The 7,003-nt window shown below is 37.9% G+C and overlaps 2 non-coding genes across 2 annotated transcripts; both read left to right on the forward strand.

Annotated features, from left to right (window-relative positions):
• The first annotated feature begins 277 nt into the window (after nucleotides 1–277).
• trnag-ccc (transfer RNA glycine (anticodon CCC)) lies at nucleotides 278–348 on the forward strand. The gene has a single exon. It is a non-coding gene; the product is annotated as a tRNA-Gly (tRNA).
• Nucleotides 349–4,728: 4,380 nt separating this feature from the next.
• Nucleotides 4,729–4,799, forward strand: trnag-ccc (transfer RNA glycine (anticodon CCC)). Its single transcript has one exon. It is a non-coding gene; the product is annotated as a tRNA-Gly (tRNA).
• The last annotated feature ends 2,204 nt before the right edge of the window (nucleotides 4,800–7,003 follow it).

Raw genomic sequence — 7,003 nt, forward strand, 5'->3', positions numbered from 1 at the left:
TTTGCTTCAATAGAATTGTCCTTTTTGGAGCTTTTCAGTTGTTCATAATGTCCATAGGCCGCCATTTTGAAATTTTTTCCCCTAAAATTTGTTGTTTAAGCATTGGTGGTTCCATGGTAAAATTCTCGCTTGCCATGCGAGAGATCTGGGTCCGATTCCCAGCCAGTGCAATTTAACTTATGCTTCAATAGAATTGTCCTTTTTGGAGCTTTTCAGTTGTTCATAATGTCCATAGGCAGCTATTTTGAAATCTCTTGCACTAAATTTTGTCATATGAGCATTGGTGGTTCAAGGGTAGAATTCTCGTTTCCCATGCGAGAGTTCTGGGTCCGATTCCCAGCCAGTGCAAATTAACTTTTGCTTCAATCCCAAATATATAGCTCTAAAATAAATAGCTCTAAAAAGAGCTATTTATTTGTAAGAATTCTAAAAAGAGCTATTTATTTGTTCATCGTGGCCTTTAGGCAGCTATTTTGAAATTTCTTGCACTAAATTTTGTCGTATGAGCATTGGTGGTTCAATGGTAGAATTCTCGCTTGCCATGCGAGAGATCTGGGTCCGATTCCCAGCCAGTGCAATTTAGCTTTTGCTTCAATCCCAAATATATAACTCTAAAAAAAATAGCTCTAAAAAGAGCTATTTATTTGCAAGAATTCTAAAAAGAGCTATTTATTTGTTCATCGTGGCCTTTAGGCAGCTATTTTGAAATTTCTTGCACTAAATTTTGTCGTATGAGCATTGGTGGTTCAATGGTAGAATTCTCGCTTGCCATGCGAGAGATCTGGGTCCGATTCCCAACAAGTGCAATTTAACTTTTGCTTCAATAGAATTGTCCTTTTTGGAGCTTTTCAGTTCTTCATAATGTCCATAGAACGCCATTTTGAAATTTTTTCCCCTAAAATTTGTTGTTTAAGCATTGGTGGTTCAATGGTAGAATTCTTGCTTGCCATGCGAGAGATCTGGGTCCGATTCCCAGCCAGTGCAAATTAACTTTTGCTTCAATAGATTTGTCCTTTTTGGAGCTTTTCAGTTGTTCATAATGTCCATAGGCCGCCATTTCTAAATTTTTTCCCCTAAAATTTGTTGTTTAAGCATTGGTGGTTCAATGGTAGAATTCTCGCTTGCCATGCGAGAGATCTGGGTCCGATTCCCAGCCAGTGCAATTTAACTTATGCTTCAATAGAATTGTCCTTTTTGGAGCTTTTCAGTTGTTTATAATGTCCATAGGCAGCTATTTTGAAATCTCTTGCACTAAATTTTGTCATATGAGCATTGGTGGTTCAAGGGTAGAATTCTCTTTTCCCATGCGAGAGTTCTGGGTCCAATTCCCAGCCAGTGCAATTTAACTTATGCTTCAATAGAATTGTCCTTTTTGGAGCTTTTCAGTTTTTCATAATGTCCATAGGCAGCTATTTTGAAATCTCTTGCACTAAATTTTGTCATATGAGCATTGGTGGTTCAAGGGTAGAATTCTCTTTTCCCATGCGAGAGTTCTGGGTCCGATTCCCAGCCAGTGCAAATTAACTTTTGCTTCAATAGAATTGTCCTTTTTGGAGCTTTTCAGTTGTTCATAATGTCCATAGGCCGCCATTTTGAAATTTTTTCCCCTAAAATTTGTTGTTTAAGCATTGGTGGTTCCATGGTAGAATTCTCGCTTGCCATGCGAGAGATCTGGGTCCGATTCCCAGCCAGTGCAATTTAACTTATGCTTCAATAGAATTGTCCTTTTTGGAGCTTTTCAGTTGTTCATAATGTCCATAGGCAGCTATTTTGAAATCTCTTGCACTAAATTTTGTCATATGAGCATTGGTGGTTCAAGGGTAGAATTCTCTTTTCCCATGCGAGAGTTCTGGGTCCGATTCCCAGCCAGTGCAAATTAACTTTTGCTTCAATCCCAAATATATAGCTCTAAAATAAATAGCTCTAAAAAGAGCTATTTATTTGTAAGAATTCTAAAAAGAGCTATTTATTTGTTCATCGTGGCCTTTAGGCAGCTATTTTGAAATTTCTTGCACTAAATTTTGTCGTATGAGCATTGGTGGTTCAATGGTAGAATTCTCGCTTGCCATGCGAGAGATCTGGGTCCGATTCCCAGCCAGTGCAATTTAGCTTTTGCTTCAATCCCAAATATATAACTCTAAAAAAAATAGCTCTAAAAAGAGCTATTTATTTGCAAGAATTCTAAAAAGAGCTATTTATTTGTTCATCGTGGCCTTTAGGCAGCTATTTTGAAATTTCTTGCACTAAATTTTGTCGTATGAGCATTGGTGGTTCAATGGTAGAATTCTCGCTTGCCATGCGAGAGATCTGGGTCCGATTCCCAGCCAGTGCAATTTAGCTTTTGCTTCAATCCCAAATATATAACTCTAAAAAAAATAGCTCTAAAAAGAGCTATTTATTTGCAAGAATTCTAAAAAGAGCTATTTATTTGTTCATCGTGGCCTTTAGGCAGCTATTTTGAAATTTCTTGCACTAAATTTTGTCGTATGAGCATTGGTGGTTCAATGGTAGAATTCTCGCTTGCCATGCGAGAGATCTGCGTCAGATTCCCAGCCAGTGCAATTTAACTTATGCTTCAATAGAATTGTCCTTTTTGGAGCTTTTCAGTTTTTCATAATGTCCATAGGCAGCTATTTTAAAATCTCTTGCACTAAATTTTGTCATATGAGCATTGGTGGTTCAAGGGTAGAATTCTCTTTTCCCATGCGAGAGTTCTGGGTCCGATTCCCAGCCAGTGCAAATTAACTTTTGCTTCAATCCCAAATATATAGCTCTCAAATAAATAGCTCTAAAAAGAGCTATTTATTTGCAAGAATTCTAAAAAGAGCTATTTATTTGTTCATCGTGGCCTTTAGGCAGCTATTTTGAAATTTCTTGCACTAAATTTTGTCGTATGAGCATTGGTGGTTCAATGGTAGAATTCTCGCTTGCCATGCGAGAGATCTGCGTCAGATTCCCAGCCAGTGCAATTTAACTTATGCTTCAATAGAATTGTCCTTTTTGGAGCTTTTCAGTTTTTCATAATGTCCATAGGCAGCTATTTTAAAATCTCTTGCACTAAATTTTGTCATATGAGCATTGGTGGTTCAAGGGTAGAATTCTCTTTTCCCATGCGAGAGTTCTGGGTCCGATTCCCAGCCAGTGCAAATTAACTTTTGCTTCAATCCCAAATATATAGCTCTAAAATAAATAGCTCTAAAAAGAGCTATTCATTTGCAAGAATTCTAAAAAGAGCTATTTATTTGTTCATCGTGGCCTTTAGGCAGCTATTTTGAAATTTCTTGCACTAAATTTTGTCGTATGAGCATTGGTGGTTCAATGGTAGAATTCTCGCTTGCCATGCGAGAGATCTGGGTCAGATTCCCAGCCAGTGCAATTTAACTTTTGCTTCAATAGATTTGTCCTTTTTGGAGCTTTTCAGTTGTTCATAATGTCCATAGGCAGCTATTTTAAAATCTCTTGCACTAAATTTTGTCATATGAGCATTGGTGGTTCAAGGGTAGAATTCTCTTTTCCCATGCGAGAGTTCTGGGTCCGATTCCCAGCCAGTGCAAATTAACTTTTGTTTCAATAGAATTGTCCTTTTTGGAGCTTTTCAGTTGTTCATAATGTCCATAGGCCGCCATTTTGAAATTGTTTCCCCTAAAATTTGTTGTTTAAGCATTGGTGGTTCAATGGTAGAATTCTCGCTTGCCATGCGAGAGATCTGGGTCCGATTCCCAACAAGTGCAATTTAACTTTTGCTTCAATAGAATTGTCCTTTTTGGAGCTTTTCAGTTCTTCATAATGTCCATAGAACGCCATTTTGAAATTTTTTCCCCTAAAATTTGTTGTTCAAGCATTGGTGGTTCAATGGTAGAATTCTCGCTTGCCATGCGAGAGATCTGGGTCCGATTCCCAGCCAGTGCAAATTAACTTTTGCTTCAATAGATTTGTCCTTTTTGGAGCTTTTCAGTTGTTCATAATGTCCATAGGCCGCCATTTCTAAATTTTTTCCCCTAAAATTTGTTGTTTAAGCATTGGTGGTTCAATGGTAGAATTCTCGCTTGCCATGCGAGAGATCTGGGTCCGATTCCCAGCCAGTGCAATTTAACTTATGCTTCAATAGAATTGTCCTTTTTGGAGCTTTTCAGTTGTTTATAATGTCCATAGGCAGCTATTTTGAAATCTCTTGCACTAAATTTTGTCATATGAGCATTGGTGGTTCAAGGGTAGAATTCTCTTTTCCCATGCGAGAGTTCTGGGTCCAATTCCCAGCCAGTGCAATTTAACTTATGCTTCAATAGAATTGTCCTTTTTGGAGCTTTTCAGTTTTTCATAATGTCCATAGGCAGCTATTTTGAAATCTCTTGCACTAAATTTTGTCATATGAGCATTGGTGGTTCAAGGGTAGAATTCTCTTTTCCCATGCGAGAGTTCTGGGTCCGATTCCCAGCCAGTGCAAATTAACTTTTGCTTCAATAGAATTGTCCTTTTTGGAGCTTTTCAGTTGTTCATAATGTCCATAGGCCGCCATTTTGAAATTTTTTCCCCTAAAATTTGTTGTTTAAGCATTGGTGGTTCCATGGTAAAATTCTCGCTTGCCATGCGAGAGATCTGGGTCCGATTCCCAGCCAGTGCAATTTAACTTATGCTTCAATAGAATTGTCCTTTTTGGAGCTTTTCAGTTGTTCATAATGTCCATAGGCAGCTATTTTGAAATCTCTTGCACTAAATTTTGTCATATGAGCATTGGTGGTTCAAGGGTAGAATTCTCGTTTCCCATGCGAGAGTTCTGGGTCCGATTCCCAGCCAGTGCAAATTAACTTTTGCTTCAATCCCAAATATATAGCTCTAAAATAAATAGCTCTAAAAAGAGCTATTTATTTGTAAGAATTCTAAAAAGAGCTATTTATTTGTTCATCGTGGCCTTTAGGCAGCTATTTTGAAATTTCTTGCACTAAATTTTGTCGTATGAGCATTGGTGGTTCAATGGTAGAATTCTCGCTTGCCATGCGAGAGATCTGGGTCCGATTCCCAGCCAGTGCAATTTAGCTTTTGCTTCAATCCCAAATATATAACTCTAAAAAAAATAGCTCTAAAAAGAGCTATTTATTTGCAAGAATTCTAAAAAGAGCTATTTATTTGTTCATCGTGGCCTTTAGGCAGCTATTTTGAAATTTCTTGCACTAAATTTTGTCGTATGAGCATTGGTGGTTCAATGGTAGAATTCTCGCTTGCCATGCGAGAGATCTGGGTCCGATTCCCAACAAGTGCAATTTAACTTTTGCTTCAATAGAATTGTCCTTTTTGGAGCTTTTCAGTTCTTCATAATGTCCATAGAACGCCATTTTGAAATTTTTTCCCCTAAAATTTGTTGTTTAAGCATTGGTGGTTCAATGGTAGAATTCTTGCTTGCCATGCGAGAGATCTGGGTCCGATTCCCAGCCAGTGCAAATTAACTTTTGCTTCAATAGATTTGTCCTTTTTGGAGCTTTTCAGTTGTTCATAATGTCCATAGGCCGCCATTTCTAAATTTTTTCCCCTAAAATTTGTTGTTTAAGCATTGGTGGTTCAATGGTAGAATTGTCGCTTGCCATGCGAGAGATCTGGGTCCGATTCCCAGCCAGTGCAATTTAACTTATGCTTCAATAGAATTGTCCTTTTTGGAGCTTTTCAGTTGTTTATAATGTCCATAGGCAGCTATTTTGAAATCTCTTGCACTAAATTTTGTCATATGAGCATTGGTGGTTCAAGGGTAGAATTCTCTTTTCCCATGCGAGAGTTCTGGGTCCAATTCCCAGCCAGTGCAATTTAACTTATGCTTCAATAGAATTGTCCTTTTTGGAGCTTTTCAGTTTTTCATAATGTCCATAGGCAGCTATTTTGAAATCTCTTGCACTAAATTTTGTCATATGAGCATTGGTGGTTCAAGGGTAGAATTCTCTTTTCCCATGCGAGAGTTCTGGGTCCGATTCCCAGCCAGTGCAAATTAACTTTTGCTTCAATAGAATTGTCCTTTTTGGAGCTTTTCAGTTGTTCATAATGTCCATAGGCCGCCATTTTGAAATTTTTTCCCCTAAAATTTGTTGTTTAAGCATTGGTGGTTCCATGGTAGAATTCTCGCTTGCCATGCGAGAGATCTGGGTCCGATTCCCAGCCAGTGCAATTTAACTTATGCTTCAATAGAATTGTCCTTTTTGGAGCTTTTCAGTTGTTCATAATGTCCATAGGCAGCTATTTTGAAATCTCTTGCACTAAATTTTGTCATATGAGCATTGGTGGTTCAAGGGTAGAATTCTCTTTTCCCATGCGAGAGTTCTGGGTCCGATTCCCAGCCAGTGCAAATTAACTTTTGCTTCAATCCCAAATATATAGCTCTAAAATAAATAGCTCTAAAAAGAGCTATTTATTTGTAAGAATTCTAAAAAGAGCTATTTATTTGTTCATCGTGGCCTTTAGGCAGCTATTTTGAAATTTCTTGCACTAAATTTTGTCGTATGAGCATTGGTGGTTCAATGGTAGAATTCTCGCTTGCCATGCGAGAGATCTGGGTCCGATTCCCAGCCAGTGCAATTTAGCTTTTGCTTCAATCCCAAATATATAACTCTAAAAAAAATAGCTCTAAAAAGAGCTATTTATTTGCAAGAATTCTAAAAAGAGCTATTTATTTGTTCATCGTGGCCTTTAGGCAGCTATTTTGAAATTTCTTGCACTAAATTTTGTCGTATGAGCATTGGTGGTTCAATGGTAGAATTCTCGCTTGCCATGCGAGAGATCTGGGTCCGATTCCCAGCCAGTGCAATTTAGCTTTTGCTTCAATCCCAAATATATAACTCTAAAAAAAATAGCTCTAAAAAGAGCTATTTATTTGCAAGAATTCTAAAAAGAGCTATTTATTTGTTCATCGTGGCCTTTAGGCAGCTATTTTGAAATTTCTTGCACTAAATTTTGTCGTATGAGCATTGGTGGTTCAATGGTAGAATTCTCGCTTGCCATGCGAGAGATCTGCGTCAGATTCCCA

The sequence above is a fragment of the Pungitius pungitius genome, chromosome 18, assembly GCF_949316345.1.
Source record: "Pungitius pungitius chromosome 18, fPunPun2.1, whole genome shotgun sequence".
Taxonomy (NCBI): Eukaryota; Metazoa; Chordata; class Actinopteri; order Perciformes; family Gasterosteidae; genus Pungitius; species Pungitius pungitius.